This window comes from Dermacentor albipictus, chromosome 1 (genome assembly GCF_038994185.2).
Source record: "Dermacentor albipictus isolate Rhodes 1998 colony chromosome 1, USDA_Dalb.pri_finalv2, whole genome shotgun sequence".
Taxonomy (NCBI): Eukaryota; Metazoa; Arthropoda; class Arachnida; order Ixodida; family Ixodidae; genus Dermacentor; species Dermacentor albipictus.
In genome coordinates, this window is record NC_091821.1 from 150,315,906 (window position 1) to 150,336,070 (window position 20,165).

General features: G+C 43.5%; 1 long non-coding RNA gene across 2 annotated transcripts; it reads right to left on the reverse strand.

The window, feature by feature from the left end:
• Positions 1-7,768: 7,768 nt before the first annotated feature.
• LOC139055991 (uncharacterized) lies at positions 7,769-17,799 on the reverse strand. 2 transcript variants are annotated; one of them, XR_011512078.1, is made up of 5 exons: positions 17,371-17,799; positions 16,560-16,650; positions 13,652-13,837; positions 11,678-11,839; positions 7,769-7,871 (listed from the first exon to the last, which is right to left on the reverse strand). It is a non-coding gene; the product is annotated as an uncharacterized lncRNA (long non-coding RNA). The 2 variants fall into 2 exon arrangements; XR_011512077.1 differs by having other exon boundaries at positions 7,769-7,874.
• Between the last annotated feature and the right edge of the window lie 2,366 nt (positions 17,800-20,165).

Here is a 20,165-nt window from a genome sequence, read left to right on the forward strand (position 1 = left end):
GTTTCTCAGAAATGTCATCCAAATGATTCCGATCCACAGCCAACAAGCGAACGCAGAAACTACACACACACACATACACACACACGCACAGTAACCCGCACCAATTTAATCGGAAAATTTGATAGCCTACACCCCGCAGCAAAACACGAGAGCATTACTCGCACTGCAAATTTCTAAGGAGCGCTCAGCGGCGTTCAATGGAAGATTAATGTTTTTGCCTTCCCAACTCATAAGAAATGCTTAGGTGTCCTCGAATTTTTCAGTCTTTGTTTTAGTAGGCTTCCAGCTATGTTTTTATTTGTGTTCTCGTGTTCTAAGTTTATGGTGTATATTTGGGCTTCTTGGCTATTACGTGCTTGTACATTTGAAAGCTCTTTCGTTTTCAGTGTGCGTGCACAACCGCTGTAGCTCGCAACGTTGTGACTGCCCCTACTGCAATGTTCACTGGGCAATATGTAGGCATGTAAATAAATAAATGAACGCGCTGAGTGCGAAAGGAACGAGCCGTTCACGTCTCTGTCATCTAAAAAGAAGAGATTTCGAATCGCCGTGGTCACTCAATCATTAACTTAAATTATGGCGTTTTAGGTGCCAAAACCCCTTTCTGATTATGAGGCACGCCGTAGTGGGGGTCTCCGGAAATTTCGACCACCTGGGGTTCCTTAATCTGCACCTAAATCTAAGTACACGGGTGTTTTTCGCATTTCGCCCCCAGCGAAATGCGGCCGACGTGGCCGAAATTCGATCCCGCGACCTCGTGCTTAGCAGCCCAACAGTCACTCAATCATGCGAGGAAAAAAATTATTTGCGTGATTCCGAACTCCCTGGCATACGCAATGTCACAGTATCTAAGCATTTCCGAATGAACAAAGACGACAACTTTTTTGTCAGTGTAGGTTCTATTGCTTTAGCTAAGAGTCTAATCGTGTGCAGAGCTTGCTGGCATCCCCCATGAAGCGGTTTTATTAGAGAGAGAGAGAGATAGCACTTTATTTACACCCGTCAGAGAGTATGGGTGATCGGGTGAGACGCAGCTCTCCCTATCACCGTCTACCTCCCCCCTAGACGTCGGCCGGAATCAGTTGACTTCCGGCGGCGGCCTGGGCTTGACGGATGGCCTGGTTTTGGGCTTGCTCTTCCTGGCTATGGAGGGAGGATTCCCATGACTCTCTGTTTCCATGTAGGCCGTTTAGTGCTGGGCAAGCCCAAAGCATGTGATTTAGCGTTGCTATGCCTTCACAGTTTTTACATTTTGGAGAGTGCACCTCAGGATGCCATTTGTGCAGAATATACGGGTTTGGGAAGGTACCTGTCTGCAGTTTTCGCCATATTACCTCTTCCTGCTTTGTGAGAGATCTATGGGGGGGAGGCAGAGTTCTCCTCCCCATTCTGTAGTGTTCTAGAATTTCTCTGTATGTGGTTAACTCTCGCTTTTTGGACAGGAAGTAATCTGCCTGCGCTGGGGCCCGGTGTGAGAGTCCTCGGGCGACCTCATTGGCGATCTCGTTCCCTGTGAGTCCACTATGAGCGGGTGCCCATATTATCCTAATTAGGTCGTTAGGTACGTTCTCCTTGCCTGCTTGCAGAATTTTGCCGGCCTCTTTGGAAACCTTACCTTTGTCATAGGCTTTGATTGCAGTTTTAGAATCGGTGATGACTATTCTAGTTGATGGGTATGTGATTGCCAGGGCAATCGCCGCCATCTCTGCCTCATCTGGTGAAGAGTGTCGTACGCTACAGCTAGAGACTAGCTCGCCTTTGTCGCTCACTACTACTGCAGCATAATGCCCTTCTGGGTATTCTGCCGCATCGGTGTACACTACCCCTTGTTGTTGGAGGAGGGAGCCTTGGAGTCTTTGGACCCTGCTTCTCCTGCGTTCCTTGTTGTGTATGGGGTGCATGTTTCTTGGGATAGGGGTTATTCTTGACTTGTTAGCAATTTCTTTGGGGATGACGGTTATCCTATCACGTGATTCTGGGTTTTGATAGCCCAGGTTTCTGAGGATGGATCGGCCCGTTTTGCTGCCAGTTAGTCTGATATATTGTGCCGTGAGTTTCGCCTCGCACATTTCCTCTAGGGTGTTCGACACTCCTAGGTTCAGAATCATCTCGGTTGATGTGCATGCTGGTAAACCTAGTGCTGTTTTGACACCTTTCCTGATGAGAATGTCTACCTTGTCTCTCTCTGCTTTAGTTGTTTTTAAGTACGGGATAGCGTAGGTGATTCTGCTAATGATGAAAGAATGAACGAGCCTAAGTAGGTTTGCCTCTTTCATCCCCGCGTTTTTGTTTGCTATCCTCCTGAGAAGCCTGCATGTTTGGTTGGTCGTGGCTTCTAGTCGGTTAATTGTTTCGGTGTTTCTCCCATTTTGTTGTATCCACATACCCAGTATCCTGATCTTGTCCACCCTTGGTACCGGGGTGTTGTTGACCAGGAGCTGGATATTGACCTGCTGCTTGCCCATGATGAGCATCTCCGATTTTTCCGGCGAGCATTTTAGCCCTATGGGTCTCAGATAGCATTCCGTTTCCCATATTGCCCTTTGTAGGGTGCCTTCTATTTGGCCATCGCTCCCCCCTCTGTCGACCCAAAGGGTGAGGTCGTCAGCATAGAGTGTGTGGCAGAGGCCTTCTATCTTTCTGAGTCGTTCTGGCAGCCCGATCATTGCAATGTTGAACAGGGTAGGGGAGAGCACTGATCCCTGCGGTGTTCCCTTGTTGCCTAGCTTAATGTTTTTTCTTATTGTGCCCCCGATTTCTATGTTCACCGTTCGGTCCGTGAGGAAGCTTTTGATATAGTTGTATAGCTTGCTTCCAACATTTAGGTGACTGAGGTGTGACAGGATCGCTCTGTGTTTGACGTTGTCAAATGCTTTGCTGACGTCCAGTCCGACTATGACTCTCGAGTCGCTAGTCTTCCGTTCCAATACTTGTTCTTTGAGTTGTAGCATGACGTCATTTGTGGACAGTTGTTGTCTGAAGCCAATCATGCTGTCTGGGTAGAGTTCCTTACTTTCCAAGTAATCGTTGAGCCTATTCTGTATGACGTGTTCCATGAGCTTGGCTACACAGGAGGTTAACGATATTGGCCTAAGGTTCTCAAGTTTGAGTTCCTTTCCTGATTTGGGGATGAGGACTAGATTTGCTGTCTTCCACTCCCCGGGTATCTCCCCCCGTTCCCAACACTTTTGAAAGAATGCTGTCAGTTGCTGGATGGAGTTGTCATCGAGGTTTCTAAGCATCTTATTGGTGACCCCATCTGGGCCAGCCGCGGTTTTTCCGCTGAGCCTGTTTAAGGCAGCTTGGACCTCTCTTAAGGTGATTGGTTGGTCCAGGGCTAGCATAGGCGAAACACGGGAAAGATAACAGATATGCCTTTGCAGTGCATTAAAGAGCAGCTAATAGAGGGCTTAAAAAGACGGAGGTCGGACGTTAGTGCATTGTCAGATTAAATACATTCACGTGGACGAACGGTATGAAGTGCATTTCCATTTGTTCCGAAGCGTTATTCTGCAATTTCACTGTGATCTACCCATTGCTTCGAGAGCCTTGAATGTTAAACAGTATGGAGAAACACGTGGAAACTTTTTTTTCTTGCTTGTACTTCGTATCATGTTTTAATGAGCTTCGCCGGACGGTCACTACTACTTGGCCTGGATGGAAGAAGTAACCTTCGCGTTCAAAGCAGTCTTAGCTTCACTGTGAAGAACGCGGACGTACGGTTTCGTATGCGAAAGAAAATATTGAAATGACTTTTGAAAATTGTCACAAACATTTGTATTGCGTGCCTGCCGAGAACGGGATGGTGTGAGGCAAGACCAGATAATTTTTTCGTCTTTCTTTCGCAAGGCCACATGAACTAGTTTATGAGAGCCCGTCATCATTCTCTCTAACGTCGTCTAGAAGATAGATTGTTGAACCCTCAGGGCCTCAGCGGTCCTTTCAGTTGTATACACATTGTAAACCAAGATGAAGTGCATCGCGAATTAGGGCAAATTAAGAGAAAGTATGCACGCGGGGGAACCACTCGCCGACTTGGCGTAAGCAGAACTGAGGCTCCGAAATACGAAGCCCCTAAAGCTCGCCGTGCCAACATCACCTCAAGGACTCCACTGGGAAAGACCTGTCAAGCAGATGGATGTTCTAAACGAGTTAGAATGAGACGAGAGCCCGTGTATCAGTGTGTATTCTTGTTTCCAACGCACAGCGGAGTAGCTCTTCGTCCTCCACTTGGATTTTTGTAATGAAATTCAGTGAGTGGAAGTCATTTGTTCCCAGGCTACCACGGAATGGGATTTTATATTTGTTTGCACGCATGGAAAGTAACTTCATTACAGAAAAGCGCACAGAAAAGACGATAAGGAGGGAACCTCCGAGACAGAATGTGGCATTAACACGGTTGTTGGAGGCTCTACGGCTTCAGCGGGTCTCAAAGGCAATAATGTAGCTCACTGGAGATATCGTTCTTTGGCTGACGTTTTTGGACTAGCCGCGTTTTGTGTATACAGGTTATCGGAAACAAACAGGGCTGCAATACGGACCTCTAATGGCCATTGCTGTCGGAATGTGTATTTTTTATGGAGGGAAGTGGGCTGAAGAACTACAGTTTAGAAATTATTTTGCGTTTCCGGAAATTGAGACCTTGAGTATGTGTGCATCCGAATCAGAATTGCCTGTCGTAATATTAATCATTTCATGAGAAGCCAAAAACAGACACCAGGGACAACATAGAGGTAATTACCTGTACTTACTAATTGAACTAAAGAAATGATAAACTCATGGAAATGAAAGTGGATGAAAAAACAATATGCCACAGGAGGGGAACGATCCCACGTCTTCGCATTACGCATGCGATGCTCTTACCAATTGAGCTACCGCTGCGCCGTTTTCCCATCTATTTTCTTGGGCACTTATCTATTACTGCTATAGGCTTAGCCTTGGGAGTGTTATTCAGCGCCGCCACTCACAAACCTTGGGGGTGGATGTGGAAAATCCTCGCTGCTGCAGGCGTCAAGAGCACGTGACCTTTTTGATTTATCATTTCCTAAATTAAATTAGGAAGTACAACTAAATTAATTCATGTTGTCCTTGGTGTATTTCTTTGATGGCCTCTTATGATGTGATTAATAAAAATCGGGCCCCTCGGATAACTCCCTTTCTTCTCGTACATTACACACGAGGGTCTCGAATCCGGCAACATTGATGCCTTCAGGTAGCATACGTGGGTTTATTAACCAGTTGCCTTCACCCAAAACATAGAGGAAGGAAACTGAGTAGGGGCCCTGACGTCACTCTTTGTGAAGCAAAGTGAAGCCGGAAGTTGGCGTTGCTCATGGCGTTGCTCCACTTATCGGGCCAGCTCTCCTCTCTTGTTTACATTTCTCAAGAAACCACGCCGCGCTGCGCGCAACCGGGCCGCTTGGACGCGCGCGCTCCGCAGCAGTACTAAACAAAAGGATGCAATTGCTATGTCTCATTGCATTACCGTTGCTGATGTTATGTTGAAAGAAGTTCATAATGAACTTCGCAAATTGGGCCGTGAGGTCGAATCGGCTGCTTTTACCGGCTTTTATGAACATAAACATGCCTTATAAGGCCTGCTAACTGAACTGTTCTCATCAACCGCAGGTACCGCCCGCTGCCCAGTTCTTGCGTGTTTTAAAGAAAGGTCACATTTATCGCTGCCTTCTACTTGCTTTTCCCTGCTTGGGCTTCCTGGGTCTCTCAGACGGCCTTGCGAGCTAGACGTCTGGCGATCCGAAAAAAAAAAAACAAACATGAACGCATTCTCACTGCACTGCAAGAATGCACTGGAGACACGTACGACACACGGACCCATTCGCGATCCATTTGGAGTTTATGAGCACAAACACATGTTCTCGCTGTAGCTTGAGGAATCGTCGTGCTTTACTGAACAAAGTTCTGGTGGCCGCGCATAACCACGACATCGGGTTGGCGAGGAGGCAGAATGTCATTTCTAACTCCGCGTTCAGATGCATTGACTGCGGCCTGAGGTGCCTTAATCTTACCACGGTTAGTGAAACATCACGGAACCAAAGTTTTCCGATAGCCGGCGCACGGTGCAGAACGGTATGCTCGTAGAACCGGCCTACACGCGACCATGGAACAGCCGTTTTATGTGTTCGCAGGCGTACGTTCTGTGGAGCCTTCCCGACTCTTGCAGCGCATCCGCTAACCTTCACTTCCTTGTGCATTTCACGCGCACAGATAGGATACGCCTGCGGTATGGAGGATTTGTTCCTCAAGTCAAAGCAGCCGCTTCTTTCCCATCTTCTAGGATGAAGCGTCGGCTGGCAGGCGCATGGTGCCGAGGGCAGCGAAATGCACATATTCTGCGTAACGCTCTATCAGCACGTGCATTAAGGTACACCTGTGCAGTTGTGCATGAACGTCGAACGCGCTCTGCTTAATAGACTTCATGCTCTCGCGAGTACTGCGAGGAACAAGCAACAGTTTAGCAACAGGCGTTTTATTATGCACAAAAGCAAGTTGTTACTGAACACGAACTATGCATTCATAACGTGCGTTTTATGTCCTGCAAATGCACCATGCACTGTCAAAAGCAGGAATCACTGACCTGCAAGGCGTTCATTCTACAGATTCTGAAACGCATGGGTTTCGGCCTGCGATGGCACCTTAGCATGATTGCGCCAAAGAAGGCAAAATTTCCCGCGGATATTCCTTCGTCCGTTGCCATTGCCGTGGCGCGGAACATTGCGTACAGCGTTGTATGCGCGTTCATTTCACGAGCTTTAGTTCCTCCTGTCCCACCTGGCCACTGCAACATCCGGGAGAGCACGGTCCAGATAACACAGCGCAACAAAACACGGAGACCAACGCAAACCTGCCCGCACGGCGCTTTTGCCACGGTACGAAACCTACGGAGCAACAGTGTGAGCGCACGGAACCATAACAAAGCCGCCACTGTGGCCCGAAAGGCATGACCGCTACAGCAACGGAGTAAAAAGAAAAGCAAAAAAAGGGGAACGTACACTGTAAAAAAAATTTGCCTTACTTTACAGAAAATTTGCTGGTAATTTGTGACCGAACACTCTTCCGTAAATTAAGAACGGTCATTTCCGTAGAACGGACAACTGTAAAAAAAGAGACCGTAATACAAGATACGAGTGCTTCTGTATCTAGAAAACGGAAGACTCTGTATTCTGAATCTGTACTATAACCGTTAAAGTACGGTGCTTCTCGTATTCAGAAAACGGAACACACCGTATTCTGAATCTGTGCTATAACCGTTAAAAAACAGGTGCTTGCCGTATTCAGAAAACGAAAGACTCCGTATACTAAATCTGTACTATATCCGTTAAAGTACAGGTGCTTCCCGTATTTCATCTTGCAGAGCATATCCATTCGAAGAATGTGCCATCGGGCACAAAATTGCCCAGGACGTGCGAGAGTCGACCGAATTTCATTGGTGTGCTATTTGCTGGGATCAGCCGTGCCACCATCTGCGTTCGGAATGTGCATACGTGACCCACTGTTTTCAGCGGTCTTGAGCAGAAATGCAATTTGGTCAACGCTCGCACTTCCATGGTACTTTTGTCCACGATAGTACATCTCCTTTAATGCAAATGTCATGAAGGCAGCTCATAGTCAAAGCAGCAGGTCACCATTGAGAAAATTGTCTTGTCAACACACTGACATGGCTGCAGAGATAAAACACTTTGCACTTTGTGATATGAATGCACTGCATAGCATATATACAAAAAGGTGCAACATTTCAGTCCTCAGGTTCTTAGATCACAGAAGCAACTTTATTTTCTTCAATCACTCGTCTTGCACTTCTTCCTGGTGAAAGTTGTTCTTGACTCCAAACACTTGCAAGGATAAACTTGCTGCTGTTAGGAGAAAAAATAGTATTCGTGAATATCCATCCTAAAGAAAGCGGCAAAAAAGTTTAATCACAGAACACGACAAAGCAGTAACTTCTGTGTTAGAAAAACATGTAAGTAGATCAACATTGTTGGCACAAGGGATGTTGCTGTAGCCAACATTTCGACATAGGTGCTTGTCATTAGGGTAGCAAATGTTTTCCTTGGCTGTGTTGTGGGATTGTGCATATCTCACTGGCCCCTAGCCTCATTGGGGGAGAAGTAACTGGTGCATATAATAGGTCAAGAGAAGCCAAAGTGTTAAAATAAAGGAAGGAAGGGTGTGCTTAGCAGTGGTGATTGTGATGGAGCGGGTATGAGCAATGCTGCCAGTACTTGCCAAGAGTAGGGGTGACCAAAAGAGAAAACGATGTACACATGTATGCAGTCATTAATCCAGTAGAACCAATCTTCCCAGAAGACAAAATAGGTATCAAGATAAACAGTTTGCACTTTTGGAAAAGGAAAACGAAGAATTAAGGAAAATAAATTTTGTATCAAGATGCATCTGGTTAAGATCACCGCAAATGGTAAGTGAAGGCACATTATGAATATATATTTTGTTGAAAGCCGATGAAGAAAATACATATTAACCAAATATTAAAAAATAGGGTCATTAAAATTAAACTGGATATGATCATAAAACAGTAAAGAACAGCCTGTGGAAAAAAATTGGATGGCTAATATAACCAGGTGCAAGATTGCAAAACGTCGAGTGCTGTTTATATTCATGCTGCTGTTGACGGCTTCAAGTTTCTGTCTTCCTGTGGAACCTTTGTCTTACTTGAACAAGGAAATGGGTCATTCTTCAAACAAGCCTGTTCAAATGCAGTTCAAAGCTTCAGCCGTGTTATAATGAAAGAAAATATTATGGTCAGTTCTCTTGCTCATCTTGAAACTTATTGTGCGCAACAAACAGGGACGAAGAATAGAAGAAACACAATGTTAAGCGCTTGTCCTTGTGTTTCTTCTATTCTTCGTCCCTGTTTGTTGCGCACAATAAGTTTCAAGATGAATTTGTTCCAACTAGGCCGACTCGCAGTCTTGCTTCAGTTCTCCTGGGTGTGCTTTCATTCACCAGTTATTTCCACCGGTGTAAGTTCAAAATTTAATGGTCTAAATGGACCTTAGCTCCTGGCAAACCATTAGCTGGTCTTTTTTTCAACAGATGCCTGCATATTATATGTGTTGGCAGGAGTGCTAGCGAACTACATTATACTTGTTGCCACAACCAAAGTGAAACTTGGTAACAGTGATTGAAAAAAAAAACCAGCATTCCACAATACTGATTCAAGTCATCTGGAAAAGTTGCTTAAGTTAACGTACACCCCCTACTCCACCAGACACAATTATTCACCACACTGACTCTCGTGGTGTCAACCATGCTATTACAACACTAGGCATCAAGTGAGGAGAATTAGGGGATAAGAGGGCACAATGCTTTTTGTTAGAACATCAAATGTGCTTTACATAAATGCTACATTCCAACTAACAAAGGAGCAACCGGTTTGTGAGATAGTGACCAATGCATACGAAAGCTAATGACATTCTGTGCAGCAGAATGTTGACGATGAGGTGTTATGCGCACAAGTGTACTCTTTCACACAAAATGACATCCTGCACTCAAACCTTGTGCCAATATTAGAGTTTGAAAAACACCGTAGTGGAAAGCAAAGAGTGCTAAATTTGTTGAAAATTACTAAAAATTTTACGATTATTCATTATCCTTACTGTTCGTTAAAGATTCACAGATTGTTCCCTATGGGTGCTGTAAACAGGCACCCTGCTTTTACAGTGGTAGCAACAATGATCTGTGGCACAGACAAGAATAAATGCTCATGAAGTTTATGCAAGAGTATATCCTACAAATTACACCCCATTTCACATTCCAATATGGTAGAAGAGGAAGACGAAAAAAACTACTTTCTGGTGGAGGATGCATACCCTAGAATAGAAGAAACAAGTGTACCCTAACCATTGCTGCTGCTGATGCCTGTGCGCTAGCAGTTACATATAATATGGCAGTTACAATTGTTTTTCCACAAGCACTGCAAGCTGCGGCCAGTTTACCAGTACACAGCTGTAATAAATTTAGGGCAAGCTAAAGCTCTTTAATGGATTTATCTCATATGACACAATTGGAATGCAATATTCTGCAAATAAGTGAAGCGCGATGTGCCATCCCGTACAATGAAACACCTTTGAAGAATCTGAATCACCACCTGCACTCTTAGGCAAAGTTACACCCTTTGCAGTGCCCCTTCTGCCACACAACAATAATCGTTATTTGCCTTGATGCGTTTCGTTTCTTGAAGACGCCACGCCCGCTACTTTGTTGTCGAGAATGCTATCATGCTGATAACGCGCATGCCGTTCGTTACTGGAAAGCACAGGGCTCGCAGCGTTAAAGAAAGAAAATGCATAAAGGCAGATGACAATTATCGTTGTGTGGAAGAAGGGGCACTTCAAAGGGTGTAACTCTGCCTAAGAGTGTGAGCCGTGACGAGGGAAAAGAGTGTGTTCTGTGTAAAGTAGTGCACCTGTATAACCTAAAGCTTTGGAGAATGCATTTAGTATGAGCTGGGAAGGTTCCTAATTTTAATTGCACACAGTGAAAACCTCCATGCAGTTTTGCAAAATGCAAACCCCCTACCTTATTGTTGTTCAAACGTAATGACACAAAGGGCCATAACATGTACATTATGGGTTTCGTTCCCAAACAATCAAAGTGAATAGCACCACCCTAAGTGTTATGTGCCTTCTTGTTAGTGTCGAATGCTGCGATCGGCAGAGAAACGGATTTCTGGAGCAATATAAAGTATTAGGTACTGTGATCTCAGTTCTTTCACTGCTGTTTAAGCATTATCGGGTCCTAAAGTAAAGAAACGAGGAATAAATACATGCATATTTTACGCTACAACCCTCATAAGTATTTAGTAGTCTGGATTATAAAGGATTCCAGATTTACAATGCAGGACAGATTTTATTCCACTGAAAGAATGGCATCATGCCAATGATTCTGCATTGGGTGCTATATTTATTTGTATTTAGTTCAGTTGGAATGTGTGTGTATCGTCAGCGATATCGCTTGACATGTTTTATATTGACTGTTTTCTAAATTTAGGCAAATTCGTATTCGCAAATAACCTTGTATGACACCAAGAACTTGCTTAGCAGGAGTATTTCTAACATTTGCAAGATATGAGGCTCTTGAATGCATATCTCAGCCTGGGGTACACGCCGCCCCCTAATCTCATCAGCAAGTTTCTGGAACTCATCTACGAGGTTTTTTATGATGAATGTAAAGTTGCTTGAATGGGGGAAATAGGGAATTTATAACAGGTGAATTATGCAGCATAAGAATGATGTCAGCAAGAAGCAAGCATCAAGAACTATACATTGAAGACTATAAAATGCAAGAATTATTTGGGATGATTTAAAATTCTGGCATTGGAACGAAATGTCTTTCAATCTATATATAAACTCTGATTATTCACTCTACTACCACTGCCTTCATTAGAAACATTCATAATCATTATCCTATCTATGCCACATCATCATAGCTAATATTCAAGCCTTCATAAGCTGCTTTTTTTACTGCTAATTCTCTGTGGGAAAGAGGTGTCCGTATGAAGACCATATCATATACTTATTGCCCGTTTTTTGATAAATGATAAGGGAAAAACTTCACACCAAAAATGCATTGAGCTTGAGCAAGTTCTGCGTTTGATGCTGTTGAATCTTTTTTCCCTTTGCCATCATTGACCTACCTGGTTAGCTAAGTAGACAGAAAAGCTGCAGGAGAAAGGTGGGGGTGCCAAACCAGACTTGTGCCCCAGGGGACCTTTTCACGGTCACTGGAGGAACTGCCTGTGGCCTCGGCATCTTCCTTGAGGGCCACGGCCATGTCTAAGAAACCTTGTCTCCACAGGCTGCACAAAGAAAGATAATTTGCTGAGCTAAGTCTTTTTCTTAAAAGAACCCATTTAAGTTGTATTCGTGGCTTTGCACCACAAAACTGACACATGACTGGCCACTCAAGACACTTTATCTGTATTCGCAGGCTTATTCCTTGGAAAAACTTTTATGTAGCACACAATGAGTAACAGTAACAAAAAAGTGTATCAGGAGGCTTTCATATTGCTCTACAACTTTTCATTGACACATTTCATTTAATTATTTGAGATATTTAATAACTAATTAAGAATTATGTAATTAGGCAGAATGCACAATATAATCAGAGTATCTCCAGGCGATGGCAAACATTACCTTCATTTTGTCTAGTTACATCGCATTTACATATTTCTAAATCTTGGTGCATGATAGTTAAGACACCCTGTAGATCAAAAAACAATATTAAAATTTTCATAATCATCTCTTGCGTGTTATTGGTGGCTATGGCTGCTTCAAGTTATTCTTTCAGTATGGCACAAGCAGTTTTGAAGTGAAATTGTTTTGCATCGAGGGCATGTAATCTAGGCAATCAAGCAAAAGGTCAAGTTGTGTTCACTATTCAGATGTTTAACTAAGAAGCTGCAGGAAAAGGAAACAAGACACAACACCTAATAAACAATGCAAAATTTGAAAATTTAAACTGAACAAGAAACCAGTTTTTGAAAACACAGAAAAAAAGCCAGCAGCTTACATCGAATACACCCTTGCTATGTACTCCAAGTGAAGTTGTTACTGCAATGCTTGGGCACCATATGAACGTAACAATCAACAACTTCGAGCAGAATATTAACACCACTAAATGAACTGGCCTTTGAAGATTCTTGATCTGAAATCCTCAACGACTTGTTCTGGCGTTTAATCTGTCAAGCTCAATCTGTATTCTCAAAAGCTGGCTCTCGGCCATAATTTCTCTAAACGCAACATCAGCTTAAATCTCAAGATAGGGTTGACCTGTAAATAAAGTGGATAATGCATGGCAAACACCATGAACTCTCTTACATGTTAACCAGAGGGTTCACTCATGCAGCCATGAAATTGTGATGCAGACACGATATATTGAAGCTGGTTTTGTGAAGTGTTTCATGCTTCCAAGGCTTCTTCAGTTGTGAAAGCTGTCTCCGTTAGCTAAATAAGCGATGAGAATAAAAAAAGAACTTCAACATGCTCACAATATGTTGGCCATTTGCAAGTAAACAGCAGCCTTTTTGGGCACCCAGGTTGCCTGGTGCAAATCTACTATGCCACAGTACTTGCGTTACCCAGTACCAGCCACTTTAAAATGCAATGTGTTCAGAACCCTTTCCCTCTGTTTGTCTGCTTTGGAAACAGTTTAACATGTGTTCAGTAGGCGTCGAGAAAGGGGACAGAAAACACTGTGCACCACTGATTTCTAACATGTTTCGCTGGATGCAGCACACCGCACCGGATGCAGGTGAAGCCAGTGGAAATGCGATGTCGTGCAGTCGCTTGTCCTGGAAGCAGGGCATATGGTGGACTAACTAGTGCGTGCGATCAGATAATATTGCTGCCGAAAAACTTTTCTTTGTGGTTTTTCACATTTTAGGAGGTCTCTACATGTCTGGTAAGCACTTTTATGACAATCTGAACCCGTACACGATAGTGTTCTCTTACATCAAGTTTTTTCTGATTTACCAGTGTTTCCATTGCACGCCACTTATGTTAGCGACACTGTAGACACTACAATGGAAAAATTCTGGACACCTCGAAACACTGCTTGGGTAGTTTATGGCACATCAGGCAGGCATGTTAGGGGAAGAAATGCTACACACCCGTGCAACAAAGTGCTGCCGCAAAGTTGTCAAGCACCAACTTCCGGGACAAGGCCGGCTTCAGTCGAGGGCGCTCGATGTGCTGTTCATCCCCTGTAGTAGAGATCAGTGGCGTGGACCCTTTTATACTGGCTGTCTTTTCTGGTCGGAACCTTGGCAACAGCTTCCACCATACTTTTTTTGAACCTGCAACATGTGCAGAGAAAGTCACATCACTGTGCGTTGATTGTATGGCTTTATTGTGCTACACATTCTATCAAATCATTAAAAAATACAGTTCACACATTTTTACTTCTGTATATAGACAGTCTAGTTGCTATACACGCGAAACATTACCATTCCTCTGACAGAATGCAACAATAGAAGTGTACACTGTAAAGCTACACTAAAATTCAAATTGATGTGACACCGTATGAGCATACAGTATGCTTACTGTATGCTTTAGCCCTGTGTCAAGTAAAAGTTAATTGTCAATCATTTATGGTGTATTTCTACTTATTCTGGGTCATCAAACTGTACAATCAATGTTCCAAGTTTACACAATGTTGGCTTTTGATTGCCTATGTGATCCGTTTCCTACTTACGCATGCAGTAATCCCACTGTATTAAGGAAAAAGAGAATAGGAAATGCCGTGATAATCTTCTACATTTGATGAGGGCAGGAGCAATGACCAATAGCATGTGGTTGAAGCTACATAAATACTTAGTTTTCACACAGCTTAATTATTCAGCAAGTAATAAAGAGCTATCCTGTGTACCTCTGCATGACCAATAAAATCTGACTACTTGACACTGCACTAAGGCTGCCGCTTGGTACTGTTCGGCAGTTCAGCTTTGGTTTTCTGATATACAGAACTGTTTAGGTACCAGTAGTTTACTTTGCGATAAAATGAAGCTTGGAGCACTGGTCATTTGCACATAAATAATGCGACAGCAAATATAACACAAGGATAGGAATATTGGTCTCTTGGAAAAAGTACATACACATTATGATTATAATGTGATGTGATGCCACAATGAAACAGAAAGCAACACATAGAAGTGGACGGCGCTTCCATGCCACCAAGGTTATTGGACAGACAGTACTTCAGAAGTGCCCGCAACACAATGTGTTGGCGGGCTAGTTGGTGTGAATCCATAAATACTTTGTTAAGCGCAAAACAATGGACACAAGAAAGACGACCAGCACAAGGCGCTACACCCAACTGACATCACTTTATTGCGTCGCTCCTTTATAAATAGTAGAATCTAGAAGAACATCCGCAGTGAGCACCATGTGCAGAGACCACCAACAACCAATCACAAGAGCGTACTCATGCGACGGGATCCAAAAAACCATATTGAGCACTGCACAAGGTTAAAGAAGGCACACTAATGCACTGTGACCCCAATGACTGTATGAAGAAAGCTTCCGATAACTCTCAGGCGGTGGTATCACAGCACTTTTTCAAAATCGTAGTATCACGAAACATGGCTTTGCACTTCCATATTTTACAATGTTGAGCCAAATGGGAACCTGTGCCTGTTAGTATGGATCGCTTAGGTTCGCAATGTTTCGTGATGCTACGATTTTGAAAAAAGAGCCGTGATACCACCGCCAGAGAGTTATCGGAAGTTTTCTTCATAGTCATTGGGGTCACAGTGCATTAGTGTGCTTTCTTTAACCTTGTAAAGTGCTCAATATGGTTTTTTTTTGGATTCTGTCGCATGAGTGTGCTTTTTTGATCATATGTTGGTGGTTCCTGCACATGGTGTTCACAGCAAATGTTCTTCTAGATTCTGCTGTCTACAAAGGAGGGACGCAATAAAGTGATGTCAGTTGAGAGTAGCGCCTTGTTCTGTCGTCTTTCTTGTGTCCGTTGTTTTGTGCTAAAAAAGCAATGATGTATTCCTTGTGTGTGTTTGAAGACAGCTCCACACGCAGTAGCGTATCCAGTATTGCTGCCCAGTGGTTTAGCTCGCCGCAGTTTGAAGTGCCACAAAACATAAGGAGAGAAACCTGCATTATAGTCTTGTTGCAAACAAGAATATAACGTGAAGTGCATTCTGAGGCCAGAAACTATAAAAAAAAAATTTCATGATGCACCGCTGTGCAAGGTTTTATAGCAAAGTCAAATACATTTAGTGTAAATATGACACTATGATGGTGCACAATGGTGGTAATCTGTAATAATATAAAAGGTGCCTTAATGTTACAACAAAAGCTGACATTACTTAATAATAGCCCTGTAAAATTTAGCATGCAGGGGCACCGCTTGGTTAAACAATAGTGATGTATTGTCTATGTACACAAGTAATACCCACGCATTTCTGCCATTGTCTAAATGGCATAAATGAATGGGTAATACTTGTATACATAGATATTACATCTGTCTGCCTGACACAAGACTAGAATTAAACCATAAATTAAATATAGTCACCCTAACAGTAACACCTCATTTGAACTTCACAGTAAGTAGACGCCTGTTGATGCCAGCCTCCCCCAATGCTAAACTGTGCTGCATGCTCTACAGAGAAATTATAGTGGTATCACTCAACTCTGAAGCAATTCAGGACTGCAGCACTGTAGAAGACATCTACAAATGTCCCATTTCATGTATAACAGCCTGAATTGCTTGCACATCTTACCAAGTGCAAATTAAAATTTCTTTTTGTTTAGTATTTTTGCCTGCTAGACCACAATCCAATGTCATCAATATATTAACATATTACCTCAAAGAACCTAATTTGGCTTATAGATTAACACCTTTGCATACTGCCACAGCTGCACTCTGTCATATGCGTTGCAATCATAAAGGAGTGCTGGTCCACCAGCACTCCAATGTCACTAACAGTGATCACCTACACAGCTAAGTAAACGGTCATGATTCAGGTGGCAAATAGCTATGAGAAAAAAAAATCCACTCACCTTGAGAGCTATAATACTGCAATAACTTGAGAGAGATGGACCCATTGCAGGCAGCAGACCTCTTCTCAGCTCCAGCACAACAGCAACTTGCCTTTCAGTAAAAGAAAAGGATTGATTAGTAATTATAAGTTACCTTGTTTTTGCTGAGTATCAATACAATCTGACTTTCACGCATATCCTCTCTCCGCTTTAGTAATACAACTGAATTATTCGTCAAATAAAAGAGTCTATGATGATACCATTCGCTTCTCTTGTATGTCCAAATTTTTTCGCACTGATACCCCGTTTACTGCTTGCTTAGTGGCACGAATGCCTTGACTGCCCAGACATCATTCGAAGGAACACGTCTTGCTGCACCGCAAACGGTGCAGCAAGACGTTTTTTTCTGGTCACAATTAAAACGTGCACCCAAGCAAGAAAGTAACGATCACAGGTAGTGAGCGACTGCTATTGCCTCGAACGTTTATTTCCGTATTTTAACAGAAGTTCTTGTATCGGATACAGTATGCTCTCAAGCCAATACAAGCGTCAATACAAGAGCTCAACTGAACTCAGTTTTATTCTACGCTTTTAACGCGAGTGAACAAAAGGTTAGAAGTACCTCACGGAAATTGCGATCGAGCCAAACGCGCTACGACTGGAATCGATCTGAAAAGATAGGTTGATCCCTTTCCCCATTCATGCGTGATTTTTGCCCTAAGACGTTGCATAGTGGTCTTTTGAAACAATATTTCTGTTCGCGACACCGGCTTACCGCACATCATTTTAACACCTACGTTATGCAAACCAAATAAGATTAAAATGGGCTTACCTCATGAGCAAGTTACGAGCGCGCGTAGACTGTTGAACACCCGTTGAGAGCAAGCAGGCTATCCGTGTCCAAGCGCATACGTGCACCCAAACACAGGACAACTTCTTCGATGCCGCAGCGAGCAGAGTTTTGTACACGAAGTGAAAGACATCCAGCGCAAATATCTCCGCGCGATGACGGCAAATAACGAGCGCACAAGCGTACACAACACAGCAACAAATTCGGAACTTTGCCAATTCGAACGTGCCGAGACCCAAGCAGCGTAACCATCCATCGTTTCTGTTCTTCGCTCCCGATGCGTCAATCTCTTTTCCTTGGGGTCTTGCTCCACCCTTGAGTACAAATCAAGAGATATTTACGGCGAATTAACAACATTTACAACACGACTCGAAAAATGCCGGCTGACTACACATGTGCATCTCCGTCTGCCACTCCTAGCCGACGCGCAGCGCTCGCTGCCCCCTGGTGCCGCACTCTGAGCGCGGAGAACCGAACAGAATCGGTTTCGTTTTCGCATTTGTGCTCTAGTTACTGGAACTGCAATATAATTGCTTGACAATTAATTGAATTCTAAAAGAGGAGAACGCTTTCTCTCCCACAAGTTAGTGCGTTTTATACAAAGGGAGAGAGAATTCAAAAGGCAGAAAGGCAGGGAGGTCAACCAAAGCATTCGCTACTGGCGATAGCAAACCCCTGTGCTACAATGAAGTGCAAAGCAGTGCACTGCGATGCGTCCATAAGCTCCAGTACAGTGATAATTTGGGCGGGTTGGTGCATGTAATGAACGGGTAAATAATGAGTTGTGTCATAACATTACCCATGCATAAAGCACGTGGAACTAATGGTGTTGCATTCTAGGTCAAAAAGAAATAACGCTTGAATCGTTACATCTCGACACTGGGCATTCTTTCTTTCCGAAATATTTTTTTCTTCCTTTTGACAGTATACACAGTACTAGCACGGTAATAGGTCCTTCATCTTCAGTCACCTTCCAGTAGTTTACATACATGTCGGTGCATGTTCGCGTTCTTTATTCTACCGTACAAGAACGAGCGCGCTTACCGGTCTTGTTTCAAGATGAAGCGCCAAATGTTTGCGATTACATCTTACCGCAAGAATTAACACATGAACAGTGAAGATTATGCGTAATCGATTTGTCTCAATGAATGGGCAGTTATTGCCAGAGACGAGATATTTTGTAAATATCATGGGAATGAGTTCAACCAACTACATTGCAGTTCAGCAGTGCCCTTTGACACTTGGGTTAATTGCTTGCCGCAGTCGAAAATTTCCTCCGACCGTTGTACTTGGATCTATAGGACGCCAGTCCCCTTCGAGACCATTTATTGCCAAATGTAAACGCAGTTACGGTCATTATACCACTCCCTGCGTTTCGGTACTGATTTAGAGTGCGCACAATTTTTGGCGTATAGAGCACCAATGTCATTCCCAGTGCACCAGCACCTGAGTGCCGCAAGCTTGTTTACGTATGCACGTATGTCCCCGGCTCTTCATTCACTTAAACATATATGCTGCGTTATTAACTACAAAGCGCTTAATTTGAGAACATTGCGAGAACACGCATATATTTGCGCATATGATCAGCGTTACTAAACCCATATGCGCGGCAAACTGCGACCGGAATAGAAGATGCGTATATATATTTATACGATCTGTTATTGCAGCTTTTGGTAGAAGGCTAGCTCTCACATTTTGTACGCAACTTCATAATGCGTACAGTTTGCGTGTTCAATAAAGTATTGTTAGCTGAAACTTTATGAGTACGAGCGCTCATTCAGACAGCTTAAATTTTCTCACAATATACGGATGTTCTCATAACAAAAATACGGAATTCTCTCTGTTTCGTCCAAAACAGTGTATAGCCGTTATATGATTACAGTGAAAATGTCCGTAAAGCTGAATACGGAGAGCACTTTCCGTATATTAACGGCAGATTTTGCCGTATTTTTGAAATATGACATACTTTCCGTATTTTTATCTGCAGTTCTCCGTATAATGACAGAAATCCCCCGTAAAATTACGGAAATTTTTTACAGTGTACTACGTCATTTTCTCCACACTTTTCTCTTAGTGCGCGGAGGGGGTAGAGCCTCTCCTCAGTTTCCCAAAAAGGCGACATTCTCGTGATTCCTGCGGCAGAAAGAATGTTCCACATCCGCTGTCAAGGTTTGTAAGTGGTGGCGCTGGCTAACACGCCTAGGGTTAGTTCTAGTGGTAAAATATAAATACCCGAGAAAGTGGATGAAAAACGGCGCCGCGGTAGCTCAAGTGATTAGAGCAATTCACGCGTAATGCGAAGACGTGGGATTTTTCCGCACCTGTGGCAAGTTGCTTCTTCATCAGGTTTTATTGCAATTAATTTATCATTTCTTTTATTCAATTAGTAAGTACAAGTAATTTCTCCTGTGTTGTCCTTGGTGCCTTTATTTGTTGGCTTCTCATGAAATGATTAATAAAAATCGGGCTCCTCGGTTAACCCCCTTTCCTCTCGTTCATTAGATAACGAGAGTCTAGAATCCGGCAAAATCGATGCCTTCAGGTAGCAAGTCTGGGTTTATTGACCAGTTGCCTTCACTCAAAATGAACACGTACACAAAATACCCAAGCAAGTCAGTGGGAAAACGGTGTCGCAGTAGCTCAGTCCCACTTTTGCAATGCAGTGTGGTGCCATTGTGCGGTGGCCACGAGAAACAATTTGGCAGGCGCTGCTGCGCACCGCGACCAGCCGCCCCACGCGAGATTCGGAACCAAACAAGCAGCGTGTGAGACAAGAC